The sequence below is a fragment of the Lycorma delicatula genome, chromosome 5 (assembly GCF_047948215.1).
Source record: "Lycorma delicatula isolate Av1 chromosome 5, ASM4794821v1, whole genome shotgun sequence".
NCBI classification, from domain to species: domain Eukaryota; kingdom Metazoa; phylum Arthropoda; class Insecta; order Hemiptera; family Fulgoridae; genus Lycorma; species Lycorma delicatula.
This window is the reverse complement of record NC_134459.1, coordinates 25,543,954-25,569,232: the sequence shown is the minus strand read 5'-3', so window position 1 is coordinate 25,569,232 and position 25,279 is coordinate 25,543,954. Positions and strand designations below refer to the sequence as shown.

General features: G+C 30.1%; 1 long non-coding RNA gene across 3 annotated transcripts in view; it reads left to right on the top strand.

Moving 5' to 3' along the window:
- The window catches only part of LOC142324820 (uncharacterized), a 77,853-nt gene extending 63,563 nt beyond the window's left edge, over positions 1-14,290 (top strand). For 2 of the 3 annotated variants that reach the window (XR_012756401.1, XR_012756402.1), the window contains one exon: positions 4,615-5,333. This is a non-coding gene — a long non-coding RNA (uncharacterized LOC142324820). Of the gene's footprint in view, positions 1-4,614; positions 5,334-13,571 lie in introns of those variants that run through there. The other variant, XR_012756403.1, reaches the window with a different exon arrangement.
- Positions 14,291-25,279: the final 10,989 nt, after the last annotated feature.

Here is a 25,279-nt window from a genome sequence, read left to right as displayed (position 1 = left end):
CTTGCAATAATAATTTTTGATGTTTATTTTTCTACTGAACTAAATTAATTATGAACTTGTTTTTTAGTTTTGGTGGTACTACATTATTCCATGTAAGTTATTGATAAATACTACTGTAGGGATAATTATACTGTAGGATTGCAAAAGATACAAAAGTAATTTTTTTCATAGCGTGAACTATAAACCAGCGTCCTGGAAAGCAGTTACGATAAGAAAACATTAATCAACTTTATTTCTTATAGGCCTATTCAAAATATAAACTAAGAATTCTAAATAACTGTTATAAATTTAGTAAATTACTGACCTAGCTAGTTTTTAAATGTTGAAAGTAACAAACATTATACACGATGTACTTACTCTGACTTCGTAAATCAGGTGAAACTACAGAAAAACATTACTACAATCACAGTTAAAAAGACCAGTGGTGAACGCGTCTTTGTAAATCAGCTGATTTCGAAGTCGAGAGTTCTAACATTCAAATTCTATTAAAGGCAGTTACTTTTATACGGACTTGAACACTAGATCGTGGATACCGGTGGTTGGTGGTTGGGTTTCAATTAACCACACATCTCAGAAATGGTCGACCTGAGGGAACATGATCATGAAGTGTTTTCTATAGACAAAAGGAGTTCCGCTGAAATTCATATGCTGTTCATTTCATATAATATTAATACTTTAAAAATAAAGAAATTATGAAGGCATAATTGAAATTAAATTAAGCATGATTTTAATGAAAAATTCAGTAATGGCTCCCCAAGCATTAAGAAGTTGGGTAAATATCTACTTCTGTTCATAATTTTAAATGTGTTCATGAGGTAATTTTGCAGGATAGAGAAGATAATGGTGATAAAATTACTGTTAACCAAAGTTTCAGCTATATAAAACTTATCTGCATAAAAAAAACCACTCGCAACAGACTTTGCAAAATCTATTTGCAATAGAATTAGCTATAATAAAGTCTCTATCTATAATGAAATCCACTGACTAACTGGCAGTGTAGAGTTGAGAGTTGATTAATTAATAATAACACTGATCAATATGATTTGTGTCGCACGAGTACCAATAGGTGTATTTAATGCAGTTTTTTATATTTTTCAAATATGTATTCAGAATTTCTCCACCACCCACAGTTTTTTTATTATTTTAATTCTTTTAAATATTTTAAAACGTTTTTTCATCCATTTGTCCACTGTAAAGTAAAAGCTATTAGAGCATTGTAATTATGATGGGACCAAATGAGCTAACGCAAAGGGTAGTGTTGCTACTGTTGTGCAGGTTCAGATGTGTATAGACATGTACAATGTGACCTAGTGTTGCACACTCATCAGAACGATGCCAGTTGTAAGGTATTAGTGAACCAGTAAACACGTCATTGTAACTGCTTTGTGTGTCTGAATTATTGTATATTGCATATTTATAACTTTATTTCTTTTAATTAGTCTTTAGTTACAAAATGCCTAGAGTTTGTTCAAATCATTCTAACAATTTTTCTTATGTACGTGGTGAAGTGATGCTCAAGTCCCAAAGGTGAAACCTTACTCCTTTAGTAAAAAATGTTATGAATTTTATTTTGGGTGTAAAGTCAGGGACCAAACAAGGACCTGGGCCCCACATATCTGCTTTTTGTCATGTTCTAGGCTTCTCACTGCATGGAAAAATGGCACACGCCACACACCATTTTCTATCTCTGTGATTTGGAGGGAACCCAAAGATCACTCTTCTGACTGTTATTTCTGCTTAACAAACATTAAAAAGGTTACTCAAAATTAACACATACAGTGGTGTACCCTAACTTGCAATCTGTAATGAGACCAGTTCCACACTGTGAAGAGCTGCCCATACCAAGAGCTGCCTCCAGAACGTGTGACAATAAATAAAGAGAGCTCAGAGTCTAATGGAAGCAAGGAAGAAAAAGAAACAGATTCTGTTAACACAACTTTTGAACAAAGGACAGTTTATCTGAGCCTCATTTACTGACTCAAGAAAATCTTAATCTCATACAAGATTTAAATTTATCCAAAAAACAGTCTGAAATGCTTGCTTCCCGGCTAAAAGGATGGAATCTTCTTCAAAAGAGTACAAAGATATGTATGTATTGTAATCATCATTTTGAATTTAAAGACTGTTTTTTGAAGAAAATGGCTTCGTGTTTTGTAACGACATTTCTTCTCTTATGGAGACACTTTGTAATGAAGATAAACCAACAGAATGGCACTTGTTCATTGATTCCTCGAAAGTTAGTTTAAAAGCTGTGCTTCTGCATAATGGCAATAAATTCCTATCAGTACCTGTGGCTCACTCTGCTAGTATAAAATAAACATATAAAACTTTTAATTTATATTGGAAAAGCCAATGTGCAATGTATGAATGGAATATTTGTAGTGATATGAAGGTAATTGCACTTATTCTTGGTATGCAGCTTTGTTAAACAAAGTACTGTTGTTTTTTGTGTGATTGGGATAGTAGGGACAGAAAAAACCATTTCATTAGAAAAGAATGGTCTAAATGTGTATCGCTCAATGCTGAACAGAAAAATGTGAAACATGACCCATTGTGTAATCCTAAAAATGTGTATCTACTTCTGTTATACATCAAATTAGGATTAATGAAGAATTTTGTCAAGGCCATGGACAACACTACTGGTTTCATATGCTTAAAACAGAAGTTTCCTAAAATTAGTGATGTAAAAATTAAAGAAGGAATATTTGTGAGTCCACATATACGATCACTAATACATGATGAAAAGTTTGAGGAACTATTTATTGAATCCACTGGAGAAACCAGCTTGGCAAGCATTCAAAAATTTTACTCAGAGTTTTTGGGGAAATTGAAAGGCGGAAAATTATCGTGATATTGTCAACAATTTTATAACATCTATAAAAATTTGGGTTGTAATATGTCCTTAAAAGTACACTTCCTGCACTTGCACCTAGATTTCTTCATGGAAAATCTTGGTACAGTTAGTAATTAGTATGGGGAGCACTTTCATTAGGAAATTTCAGTTATGGAAAAGTATTTGCCCTGAAGTATCAGGTCAAATGGAATCCTAATATGCTAGCCGATAATTGTTGGACTATCAAGAGGGTTGCTCCACAGGCAAAATATAGCAGAAAATCGTAACTTCTTACTTTGAGTGAGTCAGATGTTTGAATATTGTGTAGTTAAGAATGTAGAAAGTATTAAAATGTTTGAAATTATAAATACCTGCTCTCGGAAACCTTGCATGATGAGGAAAAACCGATATCATATTTGATTTCAGAAGAAAGAATAATATCAAAATCACACATTTTTCTTCCAGAGACAAAAAAAAAATTATTTTTTGTTCCCCAGCGAAACTGAAACATTTTTTAAATGTTCTATTCAATCATATTCATTATGATAAAGTAAAACACTAAAACTATATTACATGCAGAACCTTTGAAAAATTTCAGCATTTAAATCCCTCCTATCCACACAAAACATTTCCTTGCAAAGAAAAATGAATTAAAATGAACTGACAAAACAAAAGTAACAGAGATCTATTATTACTTGTACTAAATAGATCATATAAGCTGACAGTACTCATTTGGTTTAAGCAAGCAGTAATAGCACCATAAAGAAAGAATAATTCTTATATAGCAAATAATTTCTGACATGATATCATGTTATAAAAATTTTGTATTATTATCAAGTATCCTTGAAATATTACACTTACAATTACATATAAAACAGATAGATAAATTTGTTGTTTTTTCATTCACTAACAGATATTGCAATACAGACAGCAGATTGATTTTTTCCAACTCCTGACCAATGAACATTAGTATGCATTGTAGCTGAATAATGGATTAGGATTCTGTCATAAATAAGGTTTAATATTATGTAACACTAACAGACTTAATTCTAATTTAGCCTATCCAGTGCTAAAATCAGCTGCTATAAGAAGCCTAGATAAAAATTATTAGAAAGGAACCATGGCTACAGTACTCCCCCTCATAAGCAGGCATAACTTGACTGATGTAATGATGTAATGACTGATGTAGTAGCTGACAAGATTTAAATTATAACATTAAACATATGGAGCATAGTCAACCTTCTTAACAAAGGACCAGCAGTTTTCTTCTTACCACAGACCCATTAAAATTTGTAATAGATCTGAAAAATATTCAATTCTTCAATCAGAATAAGGAATCCAGTTATTCTATCCTTTACATTTAATAATATTACTATCGATATCAACTTATATTAATTAATATAACTATCAGTCTTCACAACCTCTCTCTAAAACTATATATAAAATAAAATAAACTAAAATGGTAAATTTCAACATATGAATCAAATTTAAAAATTAATTTTCAGTGCATTACTCATTAAAAACATTAAATAAGTTTAATCAAATAAACAACATTCAGTCCAAAATATGTTATACTGCTTCTTGAAATAGAGCTGATAAACTGTAAAAAAAGAATAATATTTTTAAGATATATACATATTAAATTGTACAGAGTGAGCAACATAAAACCGAACGCATAGTGAAACCACTACCCAACATTATTTATGAAAGACTCTCACACAACTAGTATGACTAGTGGATGTACATATATGTTACTACTAATTGTTGTTTCTGTTTGTCAGGTGGTTACATGTCAGTGTAGTATACATTTTGTTGCGGTGCAGTATTGTGAGTGCAGTTGTGTTTGTGTAAAACACCTTATTCAATCCAGGAGAGGATAGCTACAGTTGAGGCCTACATTCGTTCTGGGTTGTATGAAGAATCACATCAAGTACATGTAGAAAAATTTCCAAATGCCTGAATTCCAGTGAAGAATAGCATACATGATTTAGTTAAATAATGGTGTACAACAGGTTCAGTTTCAAATGCAAAACGAAATGGGCAACTTTCATTAGGACTCCACAGGCCATTGCTGATATTGAAAAGAGAATTACTGCCAGGCCAAAAAAAACTCTACACAATTTATCCCAACAACCTGGTGTTAAATACACATCTTGTCATATTCTTCATGAATTAAGATTCAAACCATATCGTGTTACAACTGTGCTTCAACTGAAGGAGACAGACAACAAGCTGTCAGCAGAGGACGGTAGCTTCTATGTTCCCCAGAGTGGTCTACTTGTGATTTTTGCATCTAATCTAAGGAAGTTTATGCATCTAATCCCTCACAATATTAATGAACTGAAGGTGAACATTAATGAGAAATCAATGCAATTGACAACATTTTGTGTGACGACTTTCAATATGATCAGTTGAGGACAAAAGTGCATCGATGTCCAGGGTGGTCATTTTGAACATCTTTTGTAACAATAAGGTAAATAAATGCAACATTTAAATTATATTTTATGTTTTTCTTATTTAATTTATGCGTATCAATCATAAAATTTCATTCCAACATAACCTACTGATTCTGCAGCGATTATGTTATGGGTTCAGTTTTATGTTGCTCACTCTGTATTATTCAAAGTAAAAGTTACAAATATAAATTTATTTAAAGACTAGTGGTTAAATAATACAGCTTTGTTTAGTTGCCATAAATATTGTTTTTTTTTTTTTTTAAGAGCCACTTTATGAAAATGTTCTCTTTTCCCCTAGGATGTTTCAGTCTAGTATTACAGTGACGTTATAGTAACATTCGTTCTATCACATCTTTCAAAACATGCCAATAATTCATTTTTATCTAAATAACTAATAGAATTTTTTATTTGCTTATTTAAGAAGCACAGAAATAAAAAAAAAAATCCAATAATAAATATTTTTTCACCTCAGCATGTTAATTCAAATATATGAAAAAATGTTTATTTTTATAAAATGATAATAAAAATACTGTCTTTTGCACAGAATAAACATTTCAGTTACGGGAGCTTCAATAAATCGCAAACTTGTCAGAGATCATGACGTTCTTTTTAATATTTGCTCTCAGAAAGCATTCAGTCAATAACTAACATGCATAAACACATTGATCAAGGCCATTGCCCCTCAATTCATTAACTGTAACTGGATGAAAACATTTAACTTTTAAGTCCTTCTGCATACAGTCTCGCACTGTCCATCTTGTAATGCTTAATTCTCCAGAACGTCTGGGCATTGATTTCATCGGAGATTGTTGAATCGATGTGGGGTTGCTTATTGTTCACAAGTTGAACATATTGCAATGTACACTTTACAAATATAAAAAAGTTTTGTATAGTACTATATTTTTCAATATTATTATTTTTCTTTCTCATTGATTTTATTAAAATCTTATTTAAAAAGTAAAAGCTATGTGTGAAATTTAATATTGTTATAACAATATTTGTTATAATATTATTATATTTAGAAAGTATATGCAGAAATTATCTCGTTAAAATGAATTTTAGAAGTACAAACTAACCTCCACTTCAGCTACCATGTAATCAAGATATCACATCTATTTGAATTCTGATTAAAGTTAGAAAATCATTATTGATAGAAATGTAAATATTACATAATTTATTACATCTAGAGGTCTTCACAGATAAAATAGTTTTGGTATGCATATGTGTTTGCTGGAACAAAAAGATCACTTCTCCCTCTCTTTTACTTAAGTAACTTTCAAAGCAGAAGGAAAGTGATAAAAATATAGTTATTTGACCTCTTGGCCTCTAACTTTATGAAGTAATTTAGTTAAATATGACAAAAAACAAAAAATGCTTTTGCTGTTTCCATCCTGGGCAAAATTACTATAAACCAATGAGTTGTGGGTGGAATGAGCACGTGCTGCCTGGAAGTAACTTTTACTGCCCCTCTTACCATTTTCTTTATTGGTAGATTGCCCATACTTACTATTTATCTCTTTTCCCATTCACTTGATGATGAGTTATGTGAATGCCAGTCAGATGCTCTACCTCTACCTGTGGTCACTGAGACCTTGACAGCCAGTGCAAAGACCTTTAATTAGCAAATGTATTACCTTTCAACTTGACTAACATGTAAATTTTAATCATCATTGTGTGAATGCCCTGCCAGAGAAATCAGTGTACTTAAAATGTTTCATGATCACGATCACAAACTCAGTTCATTTTGTTCTGTGTTTGGGTTGCATATGTAGTGTGATGGACTACTACTATACTTCTATAGTATTAATAATTATTTTTAGTGGTAAGTGTTGTATTGTGTAAGTCTAAAAAATTCATATACAGTATAATTATCAGGATGAAAAAACACAGAAAAAACTATACAGTTAGTGATGATAAAAAACAAATGCCGTACTATAAATACTGTAATATTGAAATTAACAGTAGCAAGAGCCTTATGCATATACTTGCAAATACCCCTTAGTATAAAGCAAATGTAGAATATACAAATCACCATCTTTAGTGTAGCCACCAGTCTATTAACAGCATCTTTTCCTCATTACATAATAAAGTTACTGAAGCAAAATTGCAGAGAATAATCTTCCTTTAGAATTAATGGGTACATTACCATCATTAATATAATAAAAGCAATCGCTCCTGATAGTGCAATAATTAAAATATTAAATGTGGTTGCACTGATACTTTATATTTAATAAATAATGCTTTAGCGGTTGATGCTAGAGATATCTTATCAGAAAACTCTTTCTCTTTGATTGCTGATAAATCAGTAAACATTTCTTTTACAAAATCATTAGCTGTTGCTATGAGTCAAAAATGAAGACTCATTCTTAAGCATCACTGACAAGTCAGTAGTTCATCTTTGTTCAAAAGATTGAAGAATTAGAAGTACCACTTACAAACTTGTTAGGATTTACCACTCCACAGAGAATAATGCCTCTATAATGATGGGGCAGCAAACAGGAATAAGCTTAAAGAGTTGAATGAACATTTATATATATATCTAGATGCATTTGGCACAGCGTTAGTGTGTAGACTTCACAAGCTTGTACTGCAAATACCTTCCACATGCTGTTGAAGAGCTCTATAGTGACATATCCAATTTTATTCTAAAGAAACCAGAAAGATTAGAAGAATTTAAGGTGATTCAACATTAAAGCTCATAACTTAAATTAGGTGAAATATGATGGTTGTTTATAAATTATGTAGTTCAAAGGATTGTAGAACAGTGGAATGTTTTACTGTCTTATTTTAATTTTTGTGTTGAAGATGGAATAGAGCAAGCCCAGTCAATTTTAAATTCTCTTCAAGACCCTGTCATAAAGGTGTATTTTTTTATTTGTGGCCATTTTCCTACCACTTGTAACACACCTAAACTTAAAGTGTATCAGGAGACTTCATATAGGTTTCATCAGTTGCTCTTAAATCTTGCAGACAATAGAGATTCTTATACTGCCTATAGAGGCTCTTATACAGCAGCTGAAGAACATGGAATAAATTGAAAAAACCATAAGGAATTTTAAGTCAAGTGTCTATCCTTTTATTTTGGATTCTGCAAACAAGTTTTGAAGAGGGTGGATTTTTTCAATCCCCTTTTAAGAAATATGTCTGTGCTGATTCCAGAAAATTGCAAAAGAAGTGTTAGTATCATGCTATTAACTGTACATTTCCCTAATGTAATTGCAAAAAGTGTTATGATGTAGGCGGGGAATGAGAGTTAGCCAAGTCCACAGAGTTATTGAAAAGGAATCAAGAATTTATGAAATTTTGGAACACTACTTTTGAAATGAAAAATACTGTTGGTGATACATCATCTCAAATTTTACAAAATTTTTTAAGGCAATGATCTGCTTACCACATTCCTATTCTGCTGCAGCAGGAGGTATCTTTTCTGCTGTTGCTGTTAACAAGACCAAATTGTGAAACAAAACTCCAATCCTCTACAATATGGGCTCCTAATAAAGGAGAAACTGAAACATTCGTCAGCCCAAAATTCACACATTTCAAAACTAATTATTGTCCTTGTAAAGTCTTATAAGGATTAAGAAAAGGCTAAAATGTGTGTATTTTACACGAACGCATATTAGAATAAAATAATCTAATCTAAATAAAATAATCATTATTATTTTTATCCTTGCAATAATAATTTTTGATGTTTATTTTTCTACTGAACTAAATTAATTATGAACTTGTTTTTTAGTTTTGGTGGTACTACATTATTCCATGTAAGTTATTGATAAATACTACTGTAGGGATAATTATACTGTAGGATTGCAAAAGATACAAAAGTAATTTTTTTCATAGCGTGAACTATAAACCAGCGTCCTGGAAAGCAGTTACGATAAGAAAACATTAATCAACTTTATTTCTTATAGGCCTATTCAAAATATAAACTAAGAATTCTAAATAACTGTTATAAATTTAGTAAATTACTGACCTAGCTAGTTTTTAAATGTTGAAAGTAACAAACATTATACACGATGTACTTACTCTGACTTCGTAAATCAGGTGAAACTACAGAAAAACATTACTACAATCACAGTTAAAAAGACCAGTGGTGAACGCGTCTTTGTAAATCAGCTGATTTCGAAGTCGAGAGTTCTAACATTCAAATTCTATTAAAGGCAGTTACTTTTATACGGACTTGAACACTAGATCGTGGATACCGGTGGTTGGTGGTTGGGTTTCAATTAACCACACATCTCAGAAATGGTTGACCTGAGGGAACATGATCATGAAGTGTTTTCTATAGACAAAAGGAGTTCCGCTGAAATTCATATGCTGTTCATTTCATATAATATTAATACTTTAAAAATAAAGAAATTATGAAGGCATAATTGAAATTAAATTAAGCATGATTTTAATGAAAAATTCAGTAATGGCTCCCCAAGCATTAAGAAGTTGGGTAAATATCTACTTCTGTTCATAATTTTAAATGTGTTCATGAGGTAATTTTGCAGGATAGAGAAGATAATGGTGATAAAATTACTGTTAACCAAAGTTTCAGCTATATAAAACTTATCTGCATAAAAAAAACCACTCGCAACAGACTTTGCAAAATCTATTTGCAATAGAATTAGCTATAATAAAGTCTCTATCTATAATGAAATCCACTGACTAACTGGCAGTGTAGAGTTGAGAGTTGATTAATTAATAATAACACTGATCAATATGATTTGTGTCACACGAGTACCAATAGGTGTATTTAATGCAGTTTTTTATATTTTTCAAATATGTATTCAGAATTTCTCCATCACCCACAGTTTTTTTATTATTTTAATTCTTTTAAATATTTTAAAACGTTTTTTCATCCATTTGTCCACTGTAAAGTAAAAGCTATTAGAGCATTGTAATTATGATGGGACCAAATGAGCTAACGCAAAGGGTAGTGTTGCTACTGTTGTGCAGGTTCAGATGTGTATAGACATGTACAATGTGACCTAGTGTTGCACACTCATCAGAACGATGCCAGTTGTAAGGTATTAGTGAACCAGTAAACACGTCATTGTAACTGCTTTGTGTGTCTGAATTATTGTATATTGCATATTTATAACTTTATTTCTTTTAATTAGTCTTTAGTTACAAAATGCCTAGAGTTTGTTCAAATCATTCTAACAATTTTTCTTATGTACGTGGTGAAGTGATGCTCAAGTCCCAAAGGTGAAACCTTACTCCTTTAGTAAAAAATGTTATGAATTTTATTTTGGGTGTAAAGTCAGGGACCAAACAAGGACCTGGGCCCCACATATCTGCTTTTTGTCATGTTCTAGGCTTCTCACTGCATGGAAAAATGGCACACGCCACACACCATTTTCTATCTCTGTGATTTGGAGGGAACCCAAAGATCACTCTTCTGACTGTTATTTCTGCTTAACAAACATTAAAAAGGTTACTCAAAATTAACACATACAGTGGTGTACCCTAACTTGCAATCTGTAATGAGACCAGTTCCACACTGTGAAGAGCTGCCCATACCAAGAGCTGCCTCCAGAACGTGTGACAATAAATAAAGAGAGCTCAGAGTCTAATGGAAGCAAGGAAGAAAAAGAAACAGATTCTGTTAACACAACTTTTGAACAAAGGACAGTTTATCTGAGCCTCATTTACTGACTCAAGAAAATCTTAATCTCATACAAGATTTAAATTTATCCAAAAAACAGTCTGAAATGCTTGCTTCCCGGCTAAAAGGATGGAATCTTCTTCAAAAGAGTACAAAGATATGTATGTATTGTAATCATCATTTTGAATTTAAAGACTGTTTTTTGAAGAAAATGGCTTCGTGTTTTGTAACGACATTTCTTCTCTTATGGAGACACTTTGTAATGAAGATAAACCAACAGAATGGCACTTGTTCATTGATTCCTCGAAAGTTAGTTTAAAAGCTGTGCTTCTGCATAATGGCAATAAATTCCTATCAGTACCTGTGGCTCACTCTGCTAGTATAAAATAAACATATAAAACTTTTAATTTATATTGGAAAAGCCAATGTGCAATGTATGAATGGAATATTTGTAGTGATATGAAGGTAATTGCACTTATTCTTGGTATGCAGCTTTGTTAAACAAAGTACTGTTGTTTTTTGTGTGATTGGGATAGTAGGGACAGAAAAAACCATTTCATTAGAAAAGAATGGTCTAAATGTGTATCGCTCAATGCTGAACAGAAAAATGTGAAACATGACCCATTGTGTAATCCTAAAAATGTGTATCTACTTCTGTTATACATCAAATTAGGATTAATGAAGAATTTTGTCAAGGCCATGGACAACACTACTGGTTTCATATGCTTAAAACAGAAGTTTCCTAAAATTAGTGATGTAAAAATTAAAGAAGGAATATTTGTGAGTCCACATATACGATCACTAATACATGATGAAAAGTTTGAGGAACTATTTATTGAATCCACTGGAGAAACCAGCTTGGCAAGCATTCAAAAATTTTACTCAGAGTTTTTGGGGAAATTGAAAGGCGGAAAATTATCGTGATATTGTCAACAATTTTATAACATCTATAAAAATTTGGGTTGTAATATGTCCTTAAAAGTACACTTCCTGCACTTGCACCTAGATTTCTTCATGGAAAATCTTGGTACAGTTAGTAATTAGTATGGGGAGCACTTTCATTAGGAAATTTCAGTTATGGAAAAGTATTTGCCCTGAAGTATCAGGTCAAATGGAATCCTAATATGCTAGCCGATAATTGTTGGACTATCAAGAGGGTTGCTCCACAGGCAAAATATAGCAGAAAATCGTAACTTCTTACTTTGAGTGAGTCAGATGTTTGAATATTGTGTAGTTAAGAATGTAGAAAGTATTAAAATGTTTGAAATTATAAATACCTGCTCTCGGAAACCTTGCATGATGAGGAAAAACCGATATCATATTTGATTTCAGAAGAAAGAATAATATCAAAATCACACATTTTTCTTCCAGAGACAAAAAAAAATTATTTTTTGTTCCCCAGCGAAACTGAAACATTTTTTAAATGTTCTATTCAATCATATTCATTATGATAAAGTAAAACACTAAAACTATATTACATGCAGAACCTTTGAAAAATTTCAGCATTTAAATCCCTCCTATCCACACAAAACATTTCCTTGCAAAGAAAAATGAATTAAAATGAACTGACAAAACAAAAGTAACAGAGATCTATTATTACTTGTACTAAATAGATCATATAAGCTGACAGTACTCATTTGGTTTAAGCAAGCAGTAATAGCACCATAAAGAAAGAATAATTCTTATATAGCAAATAATTTCTGACATGATATCATGTTATAAAAATTTTGTATTATTATCAAGTATCCTTGAAATATTACACTTACAATTACATATAAAACAGATAGATAAATTTGTTGTTTTTTCATTCACTAACAGATATTGCAATACAGACAGCAGATTGATTTTTTCCAACTCCTGACCAATGAACATTAGTATGCATTGTAGCTGAATAATGGATTAGGATTCTGTCATAAATAAGGTTTAATATTATGTAACACTAACAGACTTAATTCTAATTTAGCCTATCCAGTGCTAAAATCAGCTGCTATAAGAAGCCTAGATAAAAATTATTAGAAAGGAACCATGGCTACAGTACTCCCCCTCATAAGCAGGCATAACTTGACTGATGTAATGATGTAATGACTGATGTAGTAGCTGACAAGATTTAAATTATAACATTAAACATATGGAGCATAGTCAACCTTCTTAACAAAGGACCAGCAGTTTTCTTCTTACCACAGACCCATTAAAATTTGTAATAGATCTGAAAAATATTCAATTCTTCAATCAGAATAAGGAATCCAGTTATTCTATCCTTTACATTTAATAATATTACTATCGATATCAACTTATATTAATTAATATAACTATCAGTCTTCACAACCTCTCTCTAAAACTATATATAAAATAAAATAAACTAAAATGGTAAATTTCAACATATGAATCAAATTTAAAAATTAATTTTCAGTGCATTACTCATTAAAAACATTAAATAAGTTTAATCAAATAAACAACATTCAGTCCAAAATATGTTATACTGCTTCTTGAAATAGAGCTGATAAACTGTAAAAAAAGAATAATATTTTTAAGATATATACATATTAAATTGTACAGAGTGAGCAACATAAAACCGAACGCATAGTGAAACCACTACCCAACATTATTTATGAAAGACTCTCACACAACTAGTATGACTAGTGGATGTACATATATGTTACTACTAATTGTTGTTTCTGTTTGTCAGGTGGTTACATGTCAGTGTAGTATACATTTTGTTGCGGTGCAGTATTGTGAGTGCAGTTGTGTTTGTGTAAAACACCTTATTCAATCCAGGAGAGGATAGCTACAGTTGAGGCCTACATTCGTTCTGGGTTGTATGAAGAATCACATCAAGTACATGTAGAAAAATTTCCAAATGCCTGAATTCCAGCGAAGAATAGCATACATGATTTAGTTAAATAATGGTGTACAACAGGTTCAGTTTCAAATGCAAAACGAAATGGGCAACTTTCATTAGGACTCCACAGGCCATTGCTGATATTGAAAAGAGAATTACTGCCAGGCCAAAAAAAACTCTACACAATTTATCCCAACAACCTGGTGTTAAATACACATCTTGTCATATTCTTCATGAATTAAGATTCAAACCATATCGTGTTACAACTGTGCTTCAACTGAAGGAGACAGACAACAAGCTGTCAGCAGAGGACGGTAGCTTCTATGTTCCCCAGAGTGGTCTACTTGTGATTTTTGCATCTAATCTAAGGAAGTTTATGCATCTAATCCCTCACAATATTAATGAACTGAAGGTGAACATTAATGAGAAATCAATGCAATTGACAACATTTTGTGTGACGACTTTCAATATGATCAGTTGAGGACAAAAGTGCATCGATGTCCAGGGTGGTCATTTTGAACATCTTTTGTAACAATAAGGTAAATAAATGCAACATTTAAATTATATTTTATGTTTTTCTTATTTAATTTATGCGTATCAATCATAAAATTTCATTCCAACATAACCTACTGATTCTGCAGCGATTATGTTATGGGTTCAGTTTTATGTTGCTCACTCTGTATTATTCAAAGTAAAAGTTACAAATATAAATTTATTTAAAGACTAGTGGTTAAATAATACAGCTTTGTTTAGTTGCCATAAATATTGTTTTTTTTTTTTTTTAAGAGCCACTTTATGAAAATGTTCTCTTTTCCCCTAGGATGTTTCAGTCTAGTATTACAGTGACGTTATAGTAACATTCGTTCTATCACATCTTTCAAAACATGCCAATAATTCATTTTTATCTAAATAACTAATAGAATTTTTTATTTGCTTATTTAAGAAGCACAGAAATAAATAAAAAAATCCAATAATAAATATTTTTTCACCTCAGCATGTTAATTCAAATATATGAAAAAATGTTTATTTTTATAAAATGATAATAAAAATACTGTCTTTTGCACAGAATAAACATTTCAGTTACGGGAGCTTCAATAAATCGCAAACTTGTCAGAGAACATGACGTTCTTTTTAATATTTGCTCTCAGAAAGCATTCAGTCAATAACTAACATGCATAAACACATTGATCAAGGCCATTGCCCCTCAATTCATTAACTGTAACTGGATGAAAACATTTAACTTTTAAGTCCTTCTGCATACAGTCTCGCACTGTCCATCTTGTAATGCTTAATTCTCCAGAACGTCTGGGCATTGATTTCATCGGAGATTGTTGAATCGATGTCTCCACAGCAACATGTCTCAGCTCAAGTACTCGACATCCCATTACGTGGTGCATCAAGAACACTTTCCAATGCAAAAGCCTTCTTCTCCTATGTCAGTAACATTTGCTGTGATGGTGATGATTTCCCAAAATGCACAAAGAAGTTATTCATAATATTCTCCAAGTGTGTGGACGTTCATGAACCCACACACAACCTAATAAATGCTCTTCAACAGTGCACATACTGCATATGCCATCATTCCACAGTCAACTACTACTAAGGTCATCCCACCATGAATGAACACATTGGATGACCCCCACCATGGCTTATCCTCCCCACCTTTTCCAGCAGCACTGAGCAATATCAACATTGAGAATTGGCAGCAGTAGAGAGCCCAATTAAGCTGTATTTATTAGTCTTAGTATGGGTGGGGGACTTCCCACCCATATAGAACAAATATATATACTTGTAGCCTCTCTTATTAAGAAGAAAATTATATAAAAATTTTAGTAGAAAAGTTGTATTTTCAATTAGTAGTTGAGAAACAAACTTAAATTAGTAAGATTTAGCACTTCATTATTGTTCCTCTGAGATTCAGTTATGGCTACAAAATAGGCTACAAATTATGGCTACATAATAGGAGACAACACAACAGTCTAAATAACATTTTGCAGAAACCATTTACAAATATTTTGTAGACTAACAATGATCAACTTACTACAACCAAAACTAACACTAAAATCTGATACAATTTCACAGATTGCATTAACTACTTTCAAAAATAAACTACTTATAAAAAGTCAGATCTGTGAATTACCACTACGCTTACATCAAGTAACTCATGAAATATTTTGCAGTTGATTAGCACAGATCGGTATCATAAAAATTGGGAAATATATATTAACTAATTTAACATTGTGAATAGTTTCACACAAACCCTATGGATAACAGAAATGTTTACAGTTTCTAACTACGATGACAAACCATATCTAACACAGAAAAGAATTAGTAAATATTTAACAAGCAGATTAAAAAAAATAATTTTATCTGTATTAACCTTAAAGCTTATGCACAGATAAAAATTATAATTAATTCCTAACAAAAATCTTTTTTATCAAGTGGTCCTCCCAAAATATTGATCTTTCTATTGTTCATATTATGTTACTTATATTGTAACATAATTGATATAATGGAACATAAATTTTTAGGTTGTAATATTTAATGTTTTATCTAACAATATAATCAAAGAATCATTATTATAAATTAAATAACAACTACTTTTATTAATTGCATCTTAATATCTTTGATCATTGTTATAAGTTATATATTTTATTGGAATATCTCTGGTGATATCAAATGATGAAGTACAATATTTTTCTTAAAATAATTTCTACCCAAAAGACTGGAGCAAAACTGGTATTTTTAAATAAAAATTGATAAAGCAGACTATACCAATTATTTCTACAAAATGAAATATAGACTGGAGCAAAACTGGTATTTTTAAATACAAATTGATAATGCAATACCAATTATTTCTACAAAATAAAATATAATTTAAGCATTGATGTGATCTTTTCAATTGTTTGATTGTTTATATATAAGCAACATATAATTATATATGGAGTGTACTGGGACATATTTTCCAAACTTCAGGAAGTGATTCTGAGCACCAAAATGAGCAAAAAATCTACTTCAATTAAATTTGGCAAATCTAAGAATAGTGTCTTGTTCTACAAAATAAAAAATTTTGAAAACGTCAACTTCAAAGATTTCAAAATGGCCGCCATCTTAATTCTTTAATCTTCAATAGCTTTGTAATTATTTGTTTGATCAAATTTTTACTTTTACAAAATTTTATTTTGAACAAAAGTACACCTTATTCATAAAAATCTATTGATATACAATTGAGTTACTGCAGACAATTAACCCGGCAGTACGCTTGGGCAAGCTGTAATGCAAGCTGATAATTTTTTGCCTGTTTTAATTTCCTCCACTAAATGTAATAAAAATTATTAATATTTTGTTGATTCTGCTTTCTTTTTTTATTCTACATAAGAATTTGAGTAACCGCTGCCCCTGAACCTTGTCAGCAAAAGTAAGCAAAGCATGAACCTCTCTCCACCTAAGATACGTAATACTAGAATGGCTCTAAGCAGATTAAAAACTTGATTAATGATTGCCAAAATAAATCAGGAGATATTAGTTAGTGGTCTTAGGATGCTAACTGAGAATACCAAGCTCCAGAAATAACTACTGAGGAAAATTATGAAGGGTGATAAAACTAGATAAAATTTCAGTATACCAATTTTATCATTTTACCCTGTTTATGTAACATAGTTTAATCTAAGGACTTTCTTAGAAAACATAATCAAAATCGGTATGTGTTGCAAAGTTCTAAGTTGATATGCCAATTAACATATACATTTAATGAAAATAACCACTTCGATGTATTCATTTTTATGAGTATTCAACATGATGAAACAATGATGGCAACTGAGTAAAAATCAAACTAAATAAACTTAACCAAGAACTCTGCCTAAATAATACACTGCTGCTTAAAATTAAACTCATATCATCAAAATTTTGCACTTCATAAAAATACAGGAATGTATAGATTAACCCTCCTAAAATAATATAATAATTTCAATAACAAAATCCATGCAATACTCCCTTATTTTCTTAGAAGTTAAAATAAAAACTGAAATCAGGTCGAAAATAAAAGCAATTTTAAGTTTTCAGTAAATAAACATAAAATTCTGAAACAATTTTCAATTTAAAGATTAATAATTCATTCTTATTGCATTAATAGAAATAATTAAAAAATTCACTAACTAAATACTAAATTAATTAATTAATTTAATCTAATTAAATACTAACCTTTTGGACAAGCATTCATCACATTATTAACAAAGTTCGTAAAACATTCAAATAACCATACACTGTTTATCAGCTTGTTCATTTTAGCTTATAATCATCCATCCATTGGCTGAAATTTTTTTCTTTATTTTCTAAAACTTATTTGATTAAAAATTAAAATGACTTGATAGGTGGTATCATTGATGATATGTTTACTACAAAACTATTTTTTTTAAATCAGTAACACACAATGTATTATTATATAATATCATAGTCAATATTTTTTTTATTATTAATAATTTTAAAGTGTTATCTGAAACAAATAAAAGTGACTAATTATCATTAAAAATAAAAACAAAACAAAGTAATAATTTTGAGTAATATTAATCAGATACCTGATTTTATATCAGGTATCTGATGTAAAATCAACTCAAGTTGTACCAGAAGAGCGTATAATATGTAAGCAATGATATTTATTTCCCACCACTAGTTTAGACAGCAAGTACTTAAAGGAAAAGAAAAAGAAAAGCATAAAACATAGACAGAGCTATGAAGGATGTAATACCATAAAGAAAAATACTTTGAATAAATTTTCTCACTATTCTCAAATTTAATATTACAATAATTGAAATAGGCACAGTGTATCTAAAAAGTTTCTTGTTTTAGACAAGTGACACTATCTATCAACAAATGGCAGAACTACATAATAGTTAGATCACTCACTAAGAGTGGTACTTGAGAAGTAAGAATTTTGACTTGAATTTTTTATTTTGTGCTGGAAAAGAGAGAATTTATAAAATTTTCTATATATCTTCAAAAAAAATTCTCCAGAAACTTGAGTTGATAAAAGCAACATGTAATAGTAAGCATCCTTATGTTAGGTAATGATTGGCTATTGGAGTGTTTCAAGCAATTAGAATGGAAATCATTAGTTGATAAAATTTGCTTTCTGGCAAATTTGAACAAATCAAACGGTTCAAAGACATAAAGATTGAAAACGATGCATCATTTAGAAAATATATTCAAGTTTCATAAGATTGAAACATTTTCTTGATTTACGATTTTTGTGATATACTACTCCTTACCAAATGAAATAGAAAAATTAAAAATCAATATGATATATAGCCAAGGGTTACACAAATAAATAAAAATCAATTTTTTTTAAAAATGCATATAATTGTTTATGGAATTTTACGGTACTGTAACTACCATACTTTAACTTTGGTGATCTACAGAAACCAGTTTGTTAAATGTGAGATTTTACCTTTCACACATCTCATTTTCAACATCCTACTCCCTAAGATGTAGAAGGTATAGCAGAAACATCAGGTTGAAGAAATACAATCTATCACATTTTCCAGGAGTTTAAACATTATATTTGATTACTTCAATGTATTTGTGATAATACAAAAAAGTAGATAAAAAATTATCAAAATGATATTAATCTTGTACTAAGATTTCAGATGTTGAGATGCAAAAAAAATTAGGAAGACTTTTTTTATCAAAAGCAATTTTTTTCCTTCTTTTATGCAAGCAATTGTTATGGAAAACATGGGGAAAATTAAGCAGTTAAAACAGCAGCATAAAATCAATAGAAAGAATAAAATTAATACCATTGAAGTTTTTTATTAGAGTATTATGTACTACTATGTTACATAATGCCAGATGCACACAACTATTTTTTTATGATGAACAACTTCCTTTCTTTTTCTGGTTAGCCTCCAGGAATTACCGTTCAGGTACTACTTCAAAAGATGAATAAGGATAATAAGTATGAGTGTAAATGAAGTGTAGTCTTGTACAGTCTCAGTTTGACCATTCCTGAGGTGTGTGCTTAATTGAAATCCAATCACCAAAGAACACCGGTATCCACAATCTAGTATTCAAATCCGTATAAAAGTAACTGCCTTTACAAGAACTTGAACGCTGGAACTCTCGACTTCCAAATCAGCTGATTTGGGAAGACGCATCCACCACCAGACCAACATGGTGGGTTATGATGAACAATCTGAAAAGTTATCGCCTAACTTCCCAAAAACAACACTGCTATTGCACAGATTACATTAAAGGAGAGAATAAACATTTTTTTGGAAAACAGGCCATTTCACATACCGTACACAACACCATTTGGTTGAAATCCTAACTTATGCCCTACAAAACAAAAAAATCTGATATGGACAAGAAACTTGACTTCCTAGTACGCCTTTTAAATTACATATACACATTTTTTTCTGCTCCTTGTTTAAACTTATTTCATTTGAAAGTGAGATATGATCTTCCAATTCTTTAATAAAGTGGATAGTTACACAATTTCATTGTGGTGGATATCACATTACATCACATTTTTTGTGGTATCCATATCACCATTTTATGTTATTTTATATATTAATTTTGTTTCACATCGCTCAAGTAGATATGTAGTGTAAGTGAGAACGTGTTGAATCCGTAACCATGTGCACAATGTTCGAATCCGACTTCGTATACGTTTATTTTTATTTTATTTTTTTTTTAAATTAAAAATATTGATTTACTAATTATTAACGTCTATTGAAAAATTTTTTAATTAAAATGAATAGTACAGAAACTTTTATTTTGCTAATAACATCTGATTTTTTTTCATATTTTTTTTTATTGTTATTATTGAACTATTATTTATTGTTAAATTTTTTTTATAATCAGAAGTTAATAATTATTAACGAATCAATAAAATTAAAAGAAAAAAAAGTTTAAAAAATATTTGTATATTAAGTTGGATTCGAACCAATGTGCCTTCCCCTTGTAAGATCCAAATATTTCATTAATTAAAATTTTATTTGGCTAAACTCTGGAACCAATGAAAATATGTACTACTTATGATGTATTGTTGAAAACCTCTCAATGAGGGCTTATTACTGCAGTTAAGAAAAAGTCCAAAATCCAAATATTTTTGATTTTAGGATTTTTTGAACATTTTTGGTTGTTGCTTTTGATTCAGTTGATTGCAATCAAAAGGGGAGGTGCACAACTAGATGTTGCAAGTCCTAAATACAAAATTTCAACATTCTACAGCTAATCGTTTTGGAGTTATGGGAGATACAAACATATATACAGACGTCACGCTAAATTAGCCAAAATGGATTTAGGGATGGTCAAAATGGTTATTTCCATTGAAATCTGAAAACCAAAATTTTTCACAATTACATTTTTCCTTTACTTTGTACAAAGAAATAAAAAATGGATAAAATTCACAATATACATATATGTACATGTAAATATACATGGTTACATGCATGTAACTCCAAATGCATGAATATACACATGGATATGCGAAAATGTTCAAGTAAATTTGAAAGTAAATCATGAATAAAAATGTAAGTCTTCCATGTAAATCTAAAAATGATATCTACCAAAATAAATTTTTAAAAAACTATTCTTAAAATGCACAGTACTAATTAGTTTATCAATAAATACTGATAATAGTAAATTGCAGAACTCACCGAATTATACCAGTGCTATAACATTAATATATTCTGTAACAATCTCCGTGGTGAAGAAGTACAAACAAATTTACTACGTGGACATGGAAGCCTTCTAAGACATTCAGCTAATTTACGATCGCATTCACATAACCTTTGACCACATGATGGTCCTAATGCTGTAAAATAATAACATTAAAATAAATAGATACACAGTATTATATTCAACTCCATTAAAATACAGGCTGTTCCTCACAATATGAGGCTAATAGAAAAATTTTAAAAACTGGAACATTACAACCCAATGAACAAAATTACAACCCAAATGTATTTACTGAAATATTGGAATACACCAATAATTTTCATAACACTAGTATATTAGCGAAATTTCATATATATATCTGAGTAATAATAAACTAATAAAGGAACAAATCAGATTTTATAACAATATACTATTTAAGCAAATTATACAATAATTAATAACCATTGGATTGGCTAAGTGATTCAATGTATATTTCATAACAGTTATGAACATAATCACTTTAATTTTTATCTTTGATTTAATTAATTATAAAAATTTATATTCACAACTATAAAATTCATAATTAATCAATAATCCCTGATGATGGAGGAATAACCCAAAAGCCCTTGTATAATTAATACAATTGTTGTTGAAAATAGTCTATATAAATTTAAAAGTTGGTAGAACTGCTTTTATTCTCCCTTTTTATCTTTTTCTTTCAAGTGTGTATACGCTCAGCATTTCATACACCCTATCAACTCTGTCTAAAAATATAATCATTGACAATGTTTGGGACCATTGTCTTCTTTCCTTTCTGTACTACTTTTACGCATTCTAATTTTGTTGTCAAACACAAGACATCTCGTTTATCTTGCCACTTCAACACCCTCATTTTACCCACCTTATCACATACTGAAAGAATTTTATTTTTATTTAATTTTAAAGTAGATTTATATTGTTTTTGAAGATTAAGGAACTATTTTTTATTAATAATTGCTATAATATGTTCACTAGAGGACCGCTTTGAAAATATTTTTTGTATATGTACTTTTGGTACATGACAGTAAACAATATTATTAATACATAGTCGCAATTCCTCAGTAAAAATTTCTGTATCATGATCAATATCAAATCCCAGTCAGGCGTGACATTTTTATACACCATAAAATTCCATTTCCATGTTCCACACACAAGCTTCATACTTATGTGATGATGTAAAAAATAAATATTATTTACAATCAAACCCACATTTATTATATGTTGAATCTTAAAAAATGTATCTTTTTATAATCTGGTATGTATTGATCAGATATAAGATTAGAATTCAAAATTTTAGGTAACGTTATCTCTGAAGGTAAGTTATACTTATCACTATGAAAAATTTCACCATAAACAATATTAATACTAATATTTGTAAGATTAGAAAAACCTAAATTGTGAGAATTACCGCAACAGTTTAACAAATTACTTGATTGTAAAAGATCACAATCTGTAGAAAACAATACCGCCTTACAATTTGTAAGGTGAGCAGCAGCATTTTTAACATTTATATGTATGATAACATTTAGAAAAGAAACATTTCCTAGATTTTCCTGTACAAAACCTGCCACATTAAAGTTACCTAACAATGTTACAGCGGTAGACTGTCTTAACCTTGAACATTTGTAGATGGTTTAAGTCAGCTGATTTCAAAGTCAAGAGTTCTAAGGTTCAAATCCTAGTAAAGGCAGTTTGTTACTTATATATACAGATTTGAATACTAGATCATGGATGCCGGTAGTATTCTTTGGTGGTTGGATTTCAATTAACCACACATCGCAGCAATGGTCGACCTGAGATTGTACAAGACTACACTTCACTTGCATTCATACATATCATCCTCTGAAGTAATGCCTATGGTGGTTATGGAGGCTAAACAGAAAAAGAGAGTTGGTTGGAGTGAGGAAGCGTTACATAACAACCATGTCTAGCAACGAGATGCTGGCCAGGTAGTGCACCAAGGAACTTTTATTGTCATCACGCATTATTAAAACAAATATTCATAATCTATTTGAATTGACAACATATTAATATCCAGTTATCTTTTTCTCTTTAATTATGAAATAAATTTTTAAGATGTAAAAATATTGAACCTGATTGGGATTCAAAGCCCTTTTGCAACATACCATTATTTTGAAACTTTTTTTTTAACACAAGAATCAACACTGTAATTTATTTATCAATCTGGTTAGCGTTTTAAAATTTAACAATTGTATTAGTTAAAATGGAATATTTGAATAATCACTAATTTAGTGACTATACAATGACAGAATAAAGACTGTTTTCGGGTGTAATATCGCACTTAGTAGTTTCAAAGGGCAGGGTTAATAAAATATTGCGCACAATAAGATTTATAAAAAAAAATTGTTAAAAAAAAACAAATTTTGTGCAAAATAACTTTCAAATAGTTTCTCCAAAATAGGTATAGCAATTTTGGAATGAATAACCATGTGCGGTTGTCCAAGTATTATTTAATCGTTCAGAACGCCTTGAATTAGGTATGTTTAAGATACACGATTATATACGAGTTTTAAACGATGAGAGATTGTCATCATTTAAGTAATGTTTTTACTACAAAATAAATTAAATATGGATAGGTTTTGTTCACTGAGAAATTTAAATTTGTTTTTGAATTACAAAATTTTGAAAAAGTTTCAGAACATCTAATTTTTTTTTTAGCTCCCGATTCATTGAGGATATTTACTTATGATATGAAACTTTATATATTTTCAAATACGGTTATAAAGAGTTCCTAGGCTGTAAAATCATTTCCATTCACAAGTTGCAGTTAACAGCTTGGAAAGCAACATACTTTTTTTTTAACCATGTTAGGTATTGCTTCAGAAGAATGGATGAATGATTTTAGCATGTGTGAAAATGTCATGCCTGATCGGGATTCGAACTGGGACCTCCAGATGAAATGCAGAGACGCTACCACAGAGGCCAGTTATAGTAGTATACCTGTTTACCTTTTACAGTCGTAATTTATTTTTCTCAGAAAACCATTGAAATTCATTTAAGATAATGCAGTTCTAATCAAAGCAAAATTAAAACATTTTTTGTGAAAAAAAATTAATTACATTAAAAATACATTTTTAAATAAATTATATTGAAAATAGTTTTTAAAAGTATTGTTATAATATAAAAAATCTGATGTGGACAACACATGATTTCCTTGTATTAAATTACATATACATATTTTCTTTTTAATAGAAAGTACATAAAATTTTATTTCATTAATAAATTCTGATATTTTTTCATATTTTTTATTATTATTATTGAATAATTATTTATCATAATTTTTTTTTATATTCAGAGGTTAACAGATTATTAATATATTTTTTTTTAATTTTAAAAAAATTACAAAAAAAAGTTAAAAAAAAAGAGAGATGAAGTCTGATTGAACCGATCGATGTGCCTTCCTCTATAAGATCCACATACTTCATTAATCAAAATTTTATTTAGGTATAATTCTGGAACCAATGAAAATAAGTACCAATGATATATCATTGAAAAACTCTCAATGAGGACTTATTACTGCAGTTAAGAAAAAATCCAAATTTCTTTGGAATTTGGGATTTTTTTTGGACACTTGGTTCAGTCTATTGCAATCAAAAGGCAAGGTGCACAACTAGATGTTACAACAGTCCTTAATCCAAAATTTCATCATTCTATGTCTGTTTTCGAGTTATGCGAGATATATACATATGTACATACAGATGTCATGCCGAAACTAATCAAAATGAATTCAGGGATGGTGGAAATGGATATTTCTGTTGAAATCTGAAAACCGTAATTTTTTACTTCCTTTACTTCGTAAAAAGATGTGAAATGCTAGCGCATTATGTCATTAGATACCA